The 18,160-nt window shown below is 37.1% G+C and overlaps 1 pseudogene across 1 annotated transcript; it reads left to right on the top strand.

Annotated features, from left to right (window-relative positions):
• Positions 1-966: 966 nt before the first annotated feature.
• LOC145587862 (pentatricopeptide repeat-containing protein At4g13650-like) lies at positions 967-5,522 on the top strand (annotated as a pseudogene). The gene is made up of 2 exons (XR_014101455.1): positions 967-1,090; positions 1,207-5,522. The product of XR_014101455.1 is annotated as a pentatricopeptide repeat-containing protein At4g13650-like (transcript).
• Positions 5,523-18,160: the final 12,638 nt, after the last annotated feature.

The raw sequence follows: 18,160 nt of genomic DNA, 5'->3' as shown, positions 1-18,160 counted from the left end.
ATGTAGGTTTTTGCCAAAAAAGGAAGTGTAACACTTATCAAAATACGGCCGAATTTAGTAAGTGTAACACTTATTAAAACACGAAGGGAGTATCTTTAATTTCTAACCACACTCTACAACAATAATGATTTAATGTGTGTGGCTCGAGTGATGTAGTGAATTTTATTCCTCTCTTTTTTTTTCAAATATATTATTTAAGCTATAAAATATAAACTATATAATAAAAAAAAGTGAACAATAATAACTAATGGTAAGAATATTAATTTATTTCTTATAAATTTTTCTGCTTGGTTTACTCCACCTTATTTATGTTGAATTTAAATTATTTTTATTGAAGTGAAATTATTTTTTTACTGAATATTATTTTTTTGTAAGGAAAAGTGAACAGGACTTCAATATATGTGAAGGTTGTTACACTTCCATGTGACATATTTTTTGCATTAGGATGCTGTAAAAAAAAACTAAAGAGTGCCACGTAACACATGCTCTATACTCTATAGGAGTATTAATACGAGGAAGCACTAATGTAGTGTTGTTATGCATTTGCAAATGCATATAATAAATACTAAAATATTAAAATTCACATGGAAAAGAGAGAAAAAAAAGAAAAAGATGTGTGGGATCACTTCTAATTGTACCATCGAAAGTTTATATAATACCATTAGTTATTAAATGATACTATATATGCACGTCAATTGTACCATTGAATGCATATATAGTACCACTGAATGCATACATAGTACCACTAAAATATTCAATGGTACTATTTGATCACCTAATGATACTATTGATCACTCAATGATACTGCTCTATAATCAAGTACTAAATTACGTGCAATTACACTCTTACCCCTCGTTATGCAATTATTCTTGCAAAACGGGACTCCCCTTAACAAACAAGCTCGTATTAGTACCGCTTCTTCTCGGCCCATTGACATCCGTTCAAATAGTCGTTATGAGTCGTGTCGTCTAATCTGTTTGGCGAACTAATTTGAATGGTTTCCTTGACAACAGCTCTTCGCTGTTCAAGCTCCAAGTCCTTGCTTCACTCCCTCAATTTTCACGGAAAATCCACCATTTACACTTTCCAGGTACTGCAAATTTTCCCTGTTCAACTCAATATTCTACTGACCCAATTCGTTTTTCCTACAATTTATATCATTTTTTTTCAACTAAATTGGTTTATTTCATGTATTTCTGAATGTAGAATCAATTTGGGAATGTATTTACAAGATTTAAATTAGCTAGATTGACTAGCTCTGCAATCTGCCATGCTTTTGCTGAGCATAATCAACGAGATAACAATAATCGTCCTAATTCTCAAACTTATTTATGGCTTTTGGAAGGATGGCTTAATTCGGGTTCTGGGTTGATAATTGATTGCAGAAAGCTTCATGGGTTGATTTTGAAATCGGGTTTTACTGATGAGATTGGATTATGTGGTCGTTTACTGGAATTTTTATATTGTCAATGATCAATTATGGGATGCACACAACCTGTTTGATGAAATGCTTGAAAGAGGTGTCAGTGTATGTGTTTCTTCATGGAATAGGATTCTTTCGGGATTTGCATCAAAGAAATTGTCAAGAGAAGCATTGGGTTTGTTTTCGCGTATGCTGAGGGAGAATGTGGATCCTGATGAGTTTACATTTAGTAATGTGTTGAGGGCGTTTGGTGGAGGTGCTAGGGAAAAGATTGATCTTAGTTGTATTGAGCTGATTCATGCTAAGATAATTGTATATGGTTTTGATGGTAGTCGTTTTGTGTGTAACCCTTTGATTGATTTGTACTCGAAGAATGGAATGATTGATTCTGCAAATTTTTTTTTGACAATGTAGGAGAGAAGGATAATGTGTCTTGGGTTGCTATGGTATCTGGCTTATCTCAGAATGGACGGGAGGAGCAATCCCTTCGCCTATTCTGTGATGAGATGCATACACATGGTATTTTACCCACGCCGTATGCTCTATCAAGTCTTTTAAGTGCCTGCAGTAAGACAGAGTCATTCGAGGTTGGTCAGGCGCTTCATGGGCTTATTTATAAGTGGGGTTTTGCCTCTGAAGTTTTTGTGTGCAATGCACTTGTGACACTTTATTCTCTCTGGGGAGATTTGAAGTCTGCTGGCAAGATTTTTGAGATGATGACGGAGAAGGATGGAGTATCATATAATTCACTTATTTCAGGACTTGCTCAGAAGGGACTTAGTGATCAAGCTCTTCATTTGTTACAGAAGATGCAGCAAGATTTTCTGAAACCGGACTGTGTTACAGTGGCAAGCCTTGTAAGTGCTTTTGCTTCCATTGGAGCTCTTGATAAGGGAAGACAACTTCATTCATATGCACTGAAGGCCGGATACTGCTCTCATATGCTCATTGAAGGGTCTCTGCTTGACCTTTATGTCAAATGCTCTAATATTGAAACTGCGCATAAGTATTTCCTTACAACTAAAAGAGAAAATGTGGTCCTGTGGAATGTAATGCTTGTAGCTTATGGGCAGGTTGATGATCTAAGTGAAGCATATCATATGTTTACGCAAATGCAGATGAAAGGTCTGGAACCTAATCAGTATACATATCCAAGCATGCTTAGAACTTGTACTTCTATGGGAGCTACAGATTTGGGAGAACAAATCCACACCCAAGTCATTAAAACAGGCTTTCAGGTTAACGAGTATGTTTGTAGCGTGCTTATAGATATGTATGCTAAGCATGGATTCCTGGATACTGCTGAAAAGATTTTCCGGAGGCTTACTGAAAATGATGTTGTCTCTTGGACTGCTATGATTGCAGGATATGGGCAGCATGAAATGTATGCTCATGCTCTTAAGCTTTTTGAAGAGATGCTATGCCGTGGGATCCGACCAGATAATATAGGATTGTCAAATGTAATCAGCGCATGTGCAGGCATTCAAGCACTCTACCAAGGTCGGCAAATCCATGCTCAGTCGTACATTCTAGGATACTCTGATGATCAGTCAATCCGGAATGCTCTTGTGAGCCTTTATGCTAGATGTGGCAGACTTCAAGATGCTTATCATGCATTTGAGGAAATTGATGTGAAAGATAACATAACATGGAATTCATTGATTTCGGGTTTTGCACAAACTGGGCATTCTGAAGATGCTTTTAATGTGTACACTCAGATGAATAAAGCAGATGTAGAAGCTAATCTGTTTACTTACACCGCTACAATAAGTGCTGCTGCTAATATTGCAAATGTTAAACAAGGAAAGCAAATACAAGCAAAATTATTTAAATCTGGGTATAATTTGGAAACTGAGGCATCAAATGCCTTGATCACTCTTTATGCAAAGTGCGGGTGTCTGGATGATGCCAAGAGAGTGCTCTCTGAAATGATAAACCGAAATGAGGTTACATGGAATGCAATGATTACAGGGTTTTCACAGCATGGATGTGGGGAAGAAGTCCTGGAAATCTTTGATGAGATGAAAAGGGTTGGTGTGGCACCAAATCACGTCACATTTGTGGGAGTATTATCAGCATGCAGCCATGTAGGATTAGTGGAACAGGGACTAAGGTACTTTGAGTCCATGACCAAAGAATATGATTTGACACCCAAACTAGAACATTTTATTTGTGTTGTTGATATTCTCAGTCGTGCTGGTTACCTAAGCTGTGCTAAAAAGTTTATAGAAGATATGCAATTCAAACCAGATGCAATGATTTGGAGAACTATTTTGAGGGCTTGTATTGTTCACAAGAACAAGGAAATTGGAGAGTTTGCTGCTCGCCATTTGTTAGAGTTAGAACCCAAAGACTCGGCAACCTATGCTCTCATGTCAAATATGTATGCAGTGACTAGGAATTGGACTTGTATGGATGAATCCAGGAAAATGATGAAAGAAAGAGGGGTGAAGAAGGAGCCAGGTCGTAGTTGGATTGAAGTAAATAATGCCATTCATGCCTTTTACGCTGGTGATAATCTTCATCCTCTAGCAGATAAAATATATGACTTCTTGGTAGAACTGGATAAGCGTGTAGCTGACATTGGTTACATGCAAGATCCGTACAGCCTTCTGGTTGATACAGAGAAGAATCAGGTTGTCAATGTTCATAGTGAGAGACTTGCTATTGCTTTTGGACTAATAAGCTCATCAAGCTCAATTCCTGTCCATGTCATGAAAAATCTCCGTGTATGTACTGATTGCCATAATTGGATTAAGTGTGTATCTAAAATCTCAAATCGGACAATTATTGTGAGAGATGCATATCGTTTTCATCATTTTGAGGGAGGTTTATGTTCATGTAAGGATTACTGGTAATTCAAGTACCTGGAAGGCCAGAATCTATACACGAATTTAATTCTGTGGCTTTCTAAAGACACATCCTTGCCGGAAAGATGATCAAAATCTCTGCTTAAGTTCCGGCTGTGAAGGGGTACATTGGTAAGGAGTGCTGATATATTACTTCAGCCGCTATGCTGTACAATCTCTATTACAATTCTTTTGCGCATATAACCAAGCTGAATTCCTCTCTGCTTCAGTTTTGTGGATATCTTACCCAATAGACCAATGCTTTGTAAGTGTAGTTGGTAAAGGAGGGTGGTTGAATTCATTGAAGAGGGAATGTAAAAATTCTGGAAATGACCCAATCAGAAAAGCTTTTTGTCATCGGCTTCAGACATTCATCTGTAAGATTAACTTGCCCTTAATTGTGTTACTCAAACTCTTCTAAAGCTTTAACCCATAAGAAATATTCAATAGATATACAGAGATAGCTTGTCATAATTATTTTCCAAAGCTCAATATGCAGGTATCCATATCATTCTAAGTTGTCAAAAACTAGTTGGATATGGGAATGACAAGGTAGAGGCGGAGTCAGAGTTTTGGTGTTACAAGTTGCATATTTGTAATTTAGCTGTGTAGTAGTGTAGCTGAATTATCTGAGGCAAAACACGAATGTTCTATAAAGAAGCCCAAGGAACTAAGGAAGCAAGTATTTGTCCAATCCAGCGCAACAGCAACTGTACTGTAGGGGAGATTGTGAGGGGAAAAACAAGCTGGTCATCTTTTGTCAGAAAACTGAAAATGTTGTGAGAGAACCATCAAGCTCAGTTTTCGGCTGGTGAATTGGTTTATTTAAGAGAGTGCAGTTGCAGAAAACCATGCTATACCGGAAGAAAATGTCAGGGACTTGTATTATTAACATAGTTTCCTTCAAGCTCATGATACGGAGTATCAGTTTAACAGGGTTTGGTACATTTGAAATCTATTTGAAAGTGAAATCCTGAAGATTAGATGAGCACAACTTCAGGAAAAAATTTCCAAAGTTGAGTCAAAGGTTAAACGAATGCAGTAACCAGAACTCATGCTATGCTGCATTGGAGGCTCTTGCGGCACACAAAAGAAGCCACTTTCGATAGCACTTCACAGTTGCTGGAATTGACTTGTCATTACTCTCAGAGGCGTCTTTCAAATTGGCATCCATCAATCTAAATTCTGTCAACACTAACCCATAATTGAAAGCTAATTTCATTGTATTATAACAACATATAACTATTCAAATTATTACACAGCTTACCAGGCTTTTCGTACTTGCCCAGCGTACCAAAATGATCAACTACACATGCTTATTTTTATCGATATATCCGTTGTATATTTTAGGTCAAATAACTTTTAGTTACTAAATAGACCTGACAAAACTGACTTCATAACGATTATCCTAACAAAATCAAGTTATTCATGAGACTGCGCCTATTGGTTGGCCACTTGGCCATTAAGGTAGTCTAGCTTGTCTTGGGACTCTTAGGTCCAGCAGGAACCGGCCATGTTTTTATCAATAAGGGTCAAAGACAAGCTTGGTTGGAATTTGGAAATGAACTTGACCCAGACAGTCGTTCACAATCTAATGATTCTTTGTCCTTGTTACTTTATTTCTCCACTCAACTTGAGCTTGTCAGATTGGACATTGGTCCATTTTTGCATGTTTATTACTCCGTATCCATTTTTTTTTTTTTTAAGAAAATAACTTCTTAATTACTTTTATATTCAATAAAAATAAAGGGTATTTATACCTCCGTTAAATATTCTATGCAACTTTGGAATATTTAATATCTTAAAATTGCACATAACATTTAATGGAGTAGTATATAGTACTTACACTTCAAAAATTCCTAAAACTTTATCACTCCGTATTTTTCATGATGTTTGACAATCAATCTCCAAATCTTCGGCGGCTAAGCAATAGCAATAACTCGTAATAGATCTCCATCTTCTTCAATCTTCATTATGAAACAAACATCAACAAGCATTGGTTGGCATCACTAACTTAATTACAACGATGAAAATAAAACCAGCTATCTTCCAATTTTGACTCATTCTTCGAGCATATATGTTAAAGCGGACTAACTTAAAAAAGACTGTTAACATTATCCAATAACTCTGGCTCTACACATAAAACAACACATGTAAATATCAGTATAAAAAGACAGTTGCATTTAATTTATTAGTCTAGTGCACTACTGTCTAGAGGTGTCAATTTGGATAATCGGATGGAGTTTAGATCCGGTCTATTCGGATCGGGTCTGTTCGGGTCGGATATATTCGGGTCAAAATTATTCTTTTAATTCGGATCGGGTCAGATTCGAGTCGGATCAATTTCGGATCATGGTCTATCGAGTCCGGGTCGGATATGGGTCGAGTCAATTCCAGGTCGATTCATGTTCGGTTCGGATAAATTCAGATCAGGTTCAAAACGGATTTAACTGGGTTAATTTCGGGTCGGATGAATTTTGGCCGGGTTAATTTCGGTTCAGATGGTTTCAGTTCGGTCAAGTTCGGTTTGATTAAAATAAGGTTAATCTGTTGATTCATTAATTGGTCAATTTCAATTCAATTCCTTTCTGTGTTTGGCTGGATTTTAATCGAGTTGACCGAATTCATATTCAAATAAAGTTATTTTTAGACTAGAGTTATTATTGAGTTTTTACCTTATTATTGGGTCAATATGAAGTAATTCATGTATCATATTTTTTATCGAGTTGAAAGAAGAGGTTTTAATGTTCAAGTATTACAAATTATTTGTAGCAACTTTTAGACGAGACGAATCACGAAGATAAAGCTTAGAAAGTAATTTTATATAATGGGTATATACATGAAGTAAACTTGTTACTCCGGATTATTTCTTTGTAGTAAAAAACATTAACTTATTAATAATTAGTAAATATAGCAGTATAAGAACTTGAATAAAAAGGTCAATAATTAATTATGGTCGGGTTAAATTCGGATCGGGTAAAAATCAAATCGAGTTAAAATCGGGTCGGGTTAATATAAGTTCGGGTCAAAATAGATCGGATTAGATCGGTTATTTGCTGGGTCAATTTCGGATCGGGTTGAGCTCGGGTCGGACCAAATCGGTTCGGTTTGAGTTCAAGTCGGGTCAGATCGAATTCGGGTTGAGTTCAGGTCGGATCAAATCGGTACCGGGTTAAGTTCAGATCGGATCGAGTTCGGATTCGGGTTGAGTTCAGTTCGGTTACAGATCGGGTTTGGGTCTTGAATTTCTCGGATCAAATCGGATCGGTTACAGTTCAAAACGGATAATTTTTTTCGGGTCGGTTCGGTTTTGACACCTCTACTACTGCCTTCATTACTATGAGTATATGGTTATAAGAAGAAAAAATTCTTGGTCAAGTAAATTGGACTCCCTCTCCCCTAATGATTACAGAAGGTGTAAAAATCACATCTGATCCGACCCGATTCAAAATCGACCCAAAAAAATATCTGATTCAAATTTAGACTCGTGTGGACACAACAATTTAGCATGACTCAACTTTAAAAATTTAGCCGACCCGACCTAACTTTACCAACCCGATCCTGACATCCGAATTGACACTAGTTACAGCCAGTCATTCAAGAATGTTGTATTTGCAAAAGTGGCAAAACAGATGTATGTGTCATTCTCACTGAAATGTCCATTTTCTTACCAGAGTAAGTGAGCCTATATGCATGAATTAAATGAACATGTAAGTGTGGTATGTCCAAAAAAAATGCAATGCATGATTGAGCAAAAGACTAGTCAACTTAAACACTCCAACAAGCAAAGCAACAACAATAACAGCAAGTTGATGTTCATGTTGTTTAGATGTCATCATTAAATTGCTTGATTTTTTTGGTTATTTTTATTTTGTTTTCTAAAGATAAGATAGTGAAGTTTAGTAATCAAGGTTTGAGCCGTCACGTAATAGTATTATCGTACCTAATTTAAACATAATTATGTGGCTAATGGAACCTTAGTAGTGACGTAATCAAGTTAAAAATTATGAAGTATTTAATTAATTTGGTTAATTACACCCTTAATCCATCTTGAATGTAGCCAGCGAGGCATACTACGTAGTACGTAGTGTAGCATTAGAGTTTTCGTCAAACTTCATCAATCTACAATCTACATCATCAAAATTGGTAAATATCTAACTAACTTTGGAAGGTATGTTTGGCAAGTTTACCCGTTTAATTGTCTAACCCTTGCTTACTTCATACTTGTATTGGTGTTCTTCACATCGCATTGAATTCTTTATATCATGGAGGATTTCAAATGAGTGTTAAAAAAATGTTACAAATAACCGGTGGCAGTATGGCATAGCCAGGATATTCAAACCTGGGACGAAAAATAAACATTGCATAGTTTGATAAAAACGTTAAAGAAAAATTAATTGAACACGTAGATAGTTCAATAGTTAAAGATTTACTGCTCAAAAATCAAAATACTTAGTCATATCATCCAGATTTATTATGTCACTCGCTTCATCTATCACTCGTTTATCATTAATAAAAGATTGGGGACAAAGTGCGCCGCAAGAACTTGTATTAGTTTGTGGGGACAAGATGCATATTTCGTGACAATATGTACTTAAGGCGTGTATAACAAATGGTATCAGAGCAACCATAACATTATAGGCGCTTAGCACCTACATACAAATGGTATTTAGAAGGGCATTTTGGGGTTTTTATTTTTTTCGTTTGATGTTTTTCTACAGTGGTACATTCATGTGTACTATTATGCTACAGTGGTACATTCATGTATACTATTATGCATGTATAATGTACTTTTTTTTTTTTTTTTTTTTTTTTTTTTTGATAATCAAGAAAACAAAAACAGTTACAGTCCCTTCCTTGCTGTTGTAGCAAGTAGGTGGGCTTCCTGTACTCTACATCTACTAACCTTCCTTAGAACAAAGTGTCTAAAAGTATTAGTTTTCTGCTTAATTTCATGTACTACCTATTTTACTTCCCTTCTAGCTCTTCTCTCTTCAATGAATGCGATTACCAGCTCCTTTGAGTCCGTTAACATGGTCCTCGATCTTCCTGCTAGAACCAGCCTTTGTAAGGCCATCAGTGCTGCTTCTGCTTGAGTTGGTGAGGTTGCAAAGATCGGGACCTTCCCTCTATCAATTACTGCACCTCTTTCCTTGATTACCCACCCTGCCGCGGCTCTGCAAGACTTGTGTGATTGAGTCACATTTTTTTCCAGGCTCCGTCAATGAGAATAGTGATGTCCTCATTACAGATACCTCCATCTAAGCTCCAATAGGGGGTAGTCGTGGCATCCTCCATAGTATTGATATTTGTGTCTTCATATCTTTTTGCAAATAAGTTAGTGGAGTTAACCCACCTGGTAACCCACTGGTTTGCAAGTGACAAAATGTTAGCCGGTTCAACGGCTTGGTTTGTGAAGATAATGTTATTTCTAGTGAGCCATAGGCTCCAAAGAATGCAAACGAACTGAATGGCAGTACTATCAGCCATTTTGCTATTTGAGAAGAAAAAAGTCAGGTAGTTCATTATCCATATTTCAATCTTCAGCTCCTCTCCATTTTCTGCATTATTTCCTAGCGTGCTGCACTTCCAAACTCTTCTTGGTATCTCACAGTCTCTAAATATGTGTTGTGGAGATACTTCCATTGAATTACATAACCTGCAAGTGTGGTTAACCATAATACCTCTTTTCTTGAAGTTGTTTGCAGTTGGTAACGCGTTGACAACTCCTTTCCAGATGAAAATTTTGTGCTTGGGCCATAGTTTTGAGGTCTATATTTTCTTTTAGAATCTTGTTGAGCCATCACCCTTCTCTTTTTGTTGGTCATGCCAGTAGCCTGATTTGATAGAATAGTCTTCAGAATCTGACGGTCGTCCCCAGTCCCAGCCATCATGGTTCATATGCTTTGTCGGGTGGATAGCAAGGATATCTCTGGCCACACTAGGACAGAACCATTTCCACACCATCCTACTACGCTAGTTTCTATTGTTATTGAGCAGGTCACTTACCATGCTTGACTTGGCCTCATTATTGTTCTGTTGTCTTTCATTGCACTTGATTAGATTGTTTGTTGTCCACCAATCTTCCTCAATTGCAGTAGATTTTTCATCTGCTATCTCTCTTCTTAGCCCTCCTCTCATAGAATGGATACTTTTGAAGATACATCTTGCTCCCCATGACATTGATGTTGTAGTATCTCCTTTCGTGCCTTTTTGAAACCAATCACTCTTGTATCTAGCTTTGAAAACTTTACTAACCTGTAATTGCGGGTCAGAAAGCATACGCCCAGCTTGCTTGAATGCTAGGGCTTTGTTGAGGCTATTTATATTCCTAAGCCCAACACCTCCATCGTACTTGTGTTATTCCAGAGTAGTAGTAGTTTTCCTCCAGTAAATCGGTCTTCTTCCTATAGATAATGCCCACCATAATTTGAGCACCAGATAAAAGATTTTCTTTAAAGTTGATTTTGGCAGGAGATAAGCAAGGTGGTTGGCCATGGCTACGAGAATGCCATTTATAAGGACACGTTTCCTAGCTTGAGAGAAGTTAAGAAATTTCCAAGAAGAAAACTTACTTGTGATTTTTTCCACAAGGCCATTGAATGTAGCTGCTGACCTCCCATCTACATCCATGGGGCAGCCTAGATAAGTGCCCTTTTGATCCTTATCCTTCACACCAAGGGTCTTTCTGAGTATCTTCTTGAATTTATTTGGCATATTTTTCGAGAAGATAATGTAGGATTTGCTCGGATGATATTGCACAAAATTGATCAAGGCATTTCTTCATTACCTCGAAGTTCTCAATATCCGCCTTAAGGAAGAACAGGGCATCATTTGCGAAGAAAAAATGTGACAAAATGGGCCTCGACCTTGAAACTTTGATACCGCTTTAAAATAGAAGATCGTTGCAGATGATTGAGTTTCCTTGATAAATTTTCCATACATAATATGAAAAGATAGGGTGAGAGAGGGTCGCCTTGTCGGAGCCCTGCTTTTGGAATAATCTTTTTTGAGGGCTCTCCATTGATAAGAACATGTTAAGAAACTGTGGTAATGCAAAGGGGTGTCCATTATTCGGATAAAAACCGAAATCCAATCCAATCCAAACCGAATTATCAATTCAGATCGGATCCAAACTTCAATTCGGATCGGATCGAATTGAATTTTTTTGAAAATTCGGATTTTTGGATCGGATCGGATTGACCTTGTTCGGATCCAAAAAACCGAAATAACCAAATTATGAAATTGTTATTTTACAAAAAAATATTGTTAATATTAATCATGTTAAACTATGTTTATGATTATAACAATATTAATCATGTAAATTTATGTTTTCAATACTTGTATAAATCATGTACTACTATACTTTCAAGAATTGAATTGTATTATTGCAGTTTTATTTTTATAATCGCATTAGACCCAAAAAAATTAGCAACTTATTTTAATTCGGATTTTCGGATTGGATCCAAATAACTGAATTATAATTCGGATTGGATCGGATTGGATTTGAAAATTAAAAACCGAAATTTATTTTGGATCGGATTGGGTTTGGGCTAAATCTAAACCGAAAACCAAATTGACACCTCTAGTAATGCACTGCATTATCCAGTTTATCCAAGCTTTCGGAAACTTCATTGGATGAGGACGTTTTTGACTAATGACCAACTTATTCTGTCATATGCTTTATTAAGGTCAGCCTTAAAAATGCTCTCGAACTTCCCAGACTTTGCTTTCTTTTTTTTTATCTTGTGTAGCATCTCATGAACTAGCAAACAACTATCATTTGTTGATCTCCCCGGCACAAACGCATTTTGGTTGTCACCAACCAGATCACCTATGATGCCCCTGAGTCTCTTCCCTAGACACTTTGATATGATTTTATATAAAGTGTTACAAAGGCTGATTAGTCTAAATTCCTAGACCAGTTCTGGATTATTCACCTTGTGAATGAGCGCAATGAATGTTTCATTCATCTATGAAAAAGCAAAACACGAGTTGAAAACATCGTCGCTAATTGTTTTCAAGTTTTGTTGGAAAAAGGAGGGGGGACTCTATCAGGTCCCGATAATTTGTGCCTATTCATGCTAAAGGCCGCTTGCTTGATTTCAATTTTTGAAAAAGGAATCATGAGCCAAGGTTTGTGTTCATCTGTCAAACTTAGGATAGGGTTCTTCCATTCCTCCCAAACATTATTATTCCACTCCTGCGAGCAACCTACATTAAAAAGCTCATCAAAAAGTTAGTAAATAACGAGTGTATATTGCTGTCTTCGGTGGTCCAGTTTCCCTCTCCATCCTTTATTCCTTTTATCTCATTTCTCGACTTTCTTGTGGTCGCACATTTATAGATAAAGGAAGTATTAAGGTCGGAGAGGCTGTCCCATTTTATCCTCGCCTTTTGCTTCTAATAATTCTGCTTGATTATGGTTTCAGCAAGGATATCCTTTCTTTTTACCGCTTCATGAGTTGCATCAGCCATGGTGGAGATATCCTTCTGATTTTCGACAACTTCATTTTTTATAGCCCTCTAGTCAATATGGTTTTTCTGCTTAAAGTTGAGGCACCAGTGTTTGCAAAAATGAAGAGAGGCTTGAAGTTTTTGTTGGAGAGAGAACATAGCAGAACTGTAGAAACCCATTTGTGTCTCCCCAAAACCAAACCCAATGATGAATAGCTTTTGCGTCGAATGATTATCGAACGAGGTGAAAGTGTGAAAGGTCAAGTGTTGCGGTCAGTTTTATTAAAAAAAATTTCTTTCTGTTTTCGAAAAACAACTCTATTTTATGAAAACAGCCAATCCAGTTTAGTTTGGTCCATGACAAGGGTCCAATAATAGTGTAGTTGGATGGGGCTTGCAAAGAGCTTTCCAACGATATATTATAAGCCTAATTCCGATGAATAATGAGGAAGTTATGGCCAAAATACTAAACTGGACCCGTTTGATCTTTACATACGGCCCGATGATCTAGGGGAGGGCCCAATGTTAATTATTATTCCCAAAGTTATTGGAATTAATGATGGTCTTCTAGAATTTTCTAGAAAGTTCTCTTAAGTACTAATAAAATTAGAATTAATAATTATATTTTGATAAGTTTTATTTGGAATAAAATATTATTTTATGAAAAATACGATTTCAGTATTCATACGGACTTTACGATTCAATTTTGATTGATAAGTGGACTCTGTGTTTGAAAGCGCGTAGGAATCCAAGCTTTTGCCAAACGACAGGCCTGTCGCTACGCGACAAGCCTTGTCGCCACGCAACAGACCTTGTCGCCACGTGACAAAGTCGGTTTTGCGGTGACAGTGTGGAGTTTTATTCCTTATCAAATTCTACCTATTTCCGGACTGTTTTCTTATAAATAGGGTCCTGAATCTTCGTTTTTAATAATCCACAACAATCAATTCTACATCCACAATCATCTATTCTCTAAATGCTCTTATCTCTCTCTAGCTTTTCACAAACATAATTCCGCATACACGAGATCTAGAAACAACTAGCCAAGTTTGAAGTTGCCTTCGCCCTAGACGTGAAAGGTTATGATTTCTGAGGGTTTGGTCCCAAATCTCTATTTCAATTATTTAATTTAATTGTTTGATTTTATATTTTCCTTGAAGTTACTAATGCGTGTATTTTGTTATTAGAAAGAGGTACGAGGCATCCAAGTAAGTACTTTAATTGTTTAATTGGTCTTATGATATAGAAATCATGTGAATATTGTTATTTTGGTTCCTAGTATCATGTTAGGATTCTTTCCTTAGTATGATATTTAGGGTGATTTGCTTATATCAATTATGATTTTTAGGATGCTTCCTATTTTCTTTTCTAATATCATGTTAGTATCATGTTAGGGTTAAAGCTTTGATCTTTAATGCTTAGTGACATGCTAGGGTTTGTTATTAATCTTGTTAGTATCATGCCTAGGATCTTGCTATTATATTTAAGCTTTATTATTAACATGATTATTTTTATAATTATTATGATGATTATTATGTTGCTTGATGTTATATTCATTGTTATTGCTTGATCACGCCTTTTATGCATGTTTAAAAGGAATTTGTACTTGTAATCACGCTTAATAAGATAATTAACAATCTTGTTTAGGCTAATATGATTATAATTCAAGTGATCGCCAATAATAGTTTTCCTGTGCATTAAATTCAACCAACATAGACTAAACAGGTTTCTAAGTATTTCATGTGCGTAATTTTGATTAGCATTATTGTCATATGCATAAAAAAGGTCCTCATTGGATAGACCATCTAAAATGAGTCAAAAACATAGGATTTTTACACGTAGGAAATTTGAGAAATATCTTTCACAACTAGAATTGAAATAATACTGCGAAATCTGGAAAATTCTAAGAACGTAGATACCTGCTGAGGCATGTAGGAACTAGCGTCTAGAAAACAGGGCTTGTCGCCTGTAAAGTGCTTCTGTTGCCTGGAGACAGGGGTACTTTTGCGGCGACAATCCCTGTAGTCTGGCGCCAAGTTCTTTCAATACCGAGCCAGAACTTTGCCTTCTTGTTTTGACCATTTCTAGCACTGTTCGCTCGATTCTACTTCCTGATTGAGTTTTTTTTTCTCTCTTTTCTGAAACCCATATGTGTTCTACATATGGACATAACCCTCTGGGGGTTCACGCTCCATCTACCCAATCGAACGCTCCTGACAACGACGGGTACATCCGAGTTTGTGAATCCACCAAACCGTGGAAGTAAGTTTTTAACTTGCGGGGTCCCATCCATAAGCGCCTACCCTTCCAAAGGTAAAGCTTCCGCGCGATGCATCCAGACTCATAACCATGGACCCTCTTTGACTAATCCATATCCTTGAACTTTAGAGAACTATAGCCATGGTTAGGTTGCAAACTCATTGCATCATATTGTGATTATTTGAACTATTTGTGCATTCTTTGCTTGTGCATACCCTATACGTGCTAACCGTTTGTTTGACTTGTGTTTAAGTCTAAATAAACCAATTAATGACTAAAAAGGACTTTGTCTAATTAATTAAAGACTAATAAAGTAATTAATCTGACATAGTACGACTGTAGGCGTGTCCCCTTAGAGTAAACTTACTGGAAACAGTCCCAGATTAATGTTCCAGCAATGGCGCAGGAGTTTGGGCTGTGGCGCCGCAGTTTACTGCTTGTTGCCTGGCGACAGATTTGTTGTTTGGCGACAAGCTTCAAAATGTGGCGACAGTTCTGTTGTTCCGGCGACAATCCAAATTCTTACTCGAGTCATCATGACGAGTCTAATTAAATAGTCTGCTAATCAGTTTAACCAATTTGTTAATGGCTTTAGCCATGTTTAAGTCCTTAATTGAGTTTAGGCACTTAGTCCCATGGTCATACATAAGAGTCAAAGCATGTCACTTGCACTCACTTATAAAGCACACACTTAACATGTATGTCACACCTTGACCATGTCTAGAGAATCTTGAATGCGTGTTTCCCGTCATTTTTTTAGGGGGGTAAGTCGGATATTAATCCTCCAATTAAACCACTTGTTTGAACCCATTCCCAAAAATATGCACCCTATTTTTGCTTTTTTTAACCATAAAATCAAAGTCAACTTGAGTCAAGTCATTAAAACAAATATGGTTTAATCTACAGCGCGTGGTTATGAAAGGAAGGGCGTTTAATCAAAGATAACAATTTCGTTCAAGTTCAACTTTTTGATAAGCCAATCGGTCGAAAAAGGAAAGCTAAGAAGATAATGACAAGTCAGGAAGAAGTCAACGAACTCAAGGGACAAGTAGCTAACATGGCTGAAATGTTGAAGAATCTGACTCTTCAAATTAATGACCCTGTGAGACAACAACAAATGGAGCTCATACAGGAAAGTTTGAGCAGATTATCCAATGACTATAGATTGCAGGGCATTAGCTCACAAGGGGTTTCGGTGGACAAGGATCTTCTTCCGCAGAAGTTCAATGCCAACGACATCCCGAAATTCAAGGCAATGGATAACCCTTATTTTCATTTAAGAGCCTTTGAAACTGTAATGAATATTAAGGGAATAGACAAGAAAGTTTTTCATTCTGTGTTTTCTCTATCTTTAGAAACCCTTTGTCAGCAATGGTACTTTTCTCTTGATAAAGAGAAAACCTCTAGTTGGGAGTCAATTGTAAACGCTTTCATTGATAGATATCAATGCAATATTCAAGTTGAAACTGATCATAGGGAACTTGAAATACTTAAGCAGAAAGAGAATGAAGGATTTACTTCTTTCTTTAATAAATGGAGGGAAACTTCTGCAAAGATGGTTGAGGTGCCTAGTGAGAATGAATCTGTGAGGATGTTCATCAAGAACCTCCAAGAAAAATATTCTAAGCATCTCAAATACCAAAATAACTTGCACACTTTCAAGGCCGTTTATGACATTGGTATCAATATTGAAGACGACCTAGCTAAACAAAAAGCTGCTAACAACAGTAACTCTAATAGTGGCTAGAAAGGCAAGAAGAACGACAATCCTTCTTCTTCCAAAACCACCCACTCAAATAATGTTAGCACCTTTAATTTGAATGAAGTCCTCGCCATGAATAATCAAGGACAAAAGAAACCATTTAGGAGAAACTTAACTCTTATTGGTATGAGTTATGACACTGCATTCGATCGCTTACATGCAAAAGGTTTTATAACTCCCATTAGACCGTTTGGGGACCCACCTGTTGAAAAGAGAACGGCTAGCTGGAACCCCAATGCACATTGCAAGTATCATCAGGGTAGGGGCCATCTCACAGAAAATTGTTGGAAGCTAAAGGAAGCAATCCAAGATTTAATTGATAACAACAAACTTCCATTGCCCCTTGCAAGCAAGCAGCCAAGTATCAATAATGCACCACTGTCAGATTCCTTGGCTATTTCCGATGAGGAAAACAGGTTGATCCCTCGAACCTCATTAAACCTGTCAAAGCTATTGAAGAAGAGGAGGAAATCTTCGAGGATGCTGAGGATCATTTTCCTTGTGGACGAGAACCTGCGACAAAACAAGAAGTGTGTATCCTTATTCAGGTTATATTGGAAGCAAGAGAATTATTACGCGAGGCCATGGAGGTTATAAAAGAACGAAACGAACTACTCAAAAGTAGACATCTACCTAAAGAGAAGAAATCATTCTCCCTCCAAGTAATTGACACACCCAAAAGGAGCAATAGGCCATACACTCCAATTGGGACTTCTTATGCAAATATGTTCAAAATGCTCTCCGAGAATGGTAAAATTCAACCTCTCGAACCGAGACCATTTGAATCACTAAAATGGACAGATAGGTACTACTGTCCATATCATCAATCGGGAGGACATACCATAGAAAATTGTTTCAAGTTCAAAGACTTGGTCCAAAGATTGATTGATAACAAGAAACTAGTTCAAATCCCACAAGAACAAGATGCTACCATTAATGGGGTTTGGGATAGTGATGACGAGGATGTCTACCTCAAGGACGTCGAAGAAACTCCACTTTCGATAATATATCCAGTAGGTGACATTTGGGATGACATCCGGGAGAGTGCAACCTCCCATTACTACACAACCTATTCTCACTACTCAGCAAGTTCCCATACCAATCATAGAAGACAACGATGTTGTCAAACAAATAAAAAAAGACTAAGGTCGAAATGAACGTATGGAAACTTCTAGCTACATCCCGAGAACATAGAGTTGCGGTCATGGATGCCTTAGCTAAAGTAGGGATAGAATCGGACACCACTCCTGAGGGGTTGGCTAACTTCCTCACGAGTGATCTCCCAAGTCCTACTAATTTGATCACTTTTTCCGAAAAAGACCTACCGCTGGAAGGTGACAAGCACAACAAAGCTCTCAACCTCACAGTAATTTGCAAGAGAATGAATGTCCCCATGACTCTTGTAGATAA

The sequence above is a fragment of the Chenopodium album genome, chromosome 17 (assembly GCF_948465745.1).
Source record: "Chenopodium album chromosome 17, dcCheAlbu1.1, whole genome shotgun sequence".
NCBI classification, from domain to species: domain Eukaryota; kingdom Viridiplantae; phylum Streptophyta; class Magnoliopsida; order Caryophyllales; family Amaranthaceae; genus Chenopodium; species Chenopodium album.
Note: the sequence above shows the minus strand (reverse complement) of the source record. Positions and strands in the feature narration are given on the sequence as shown.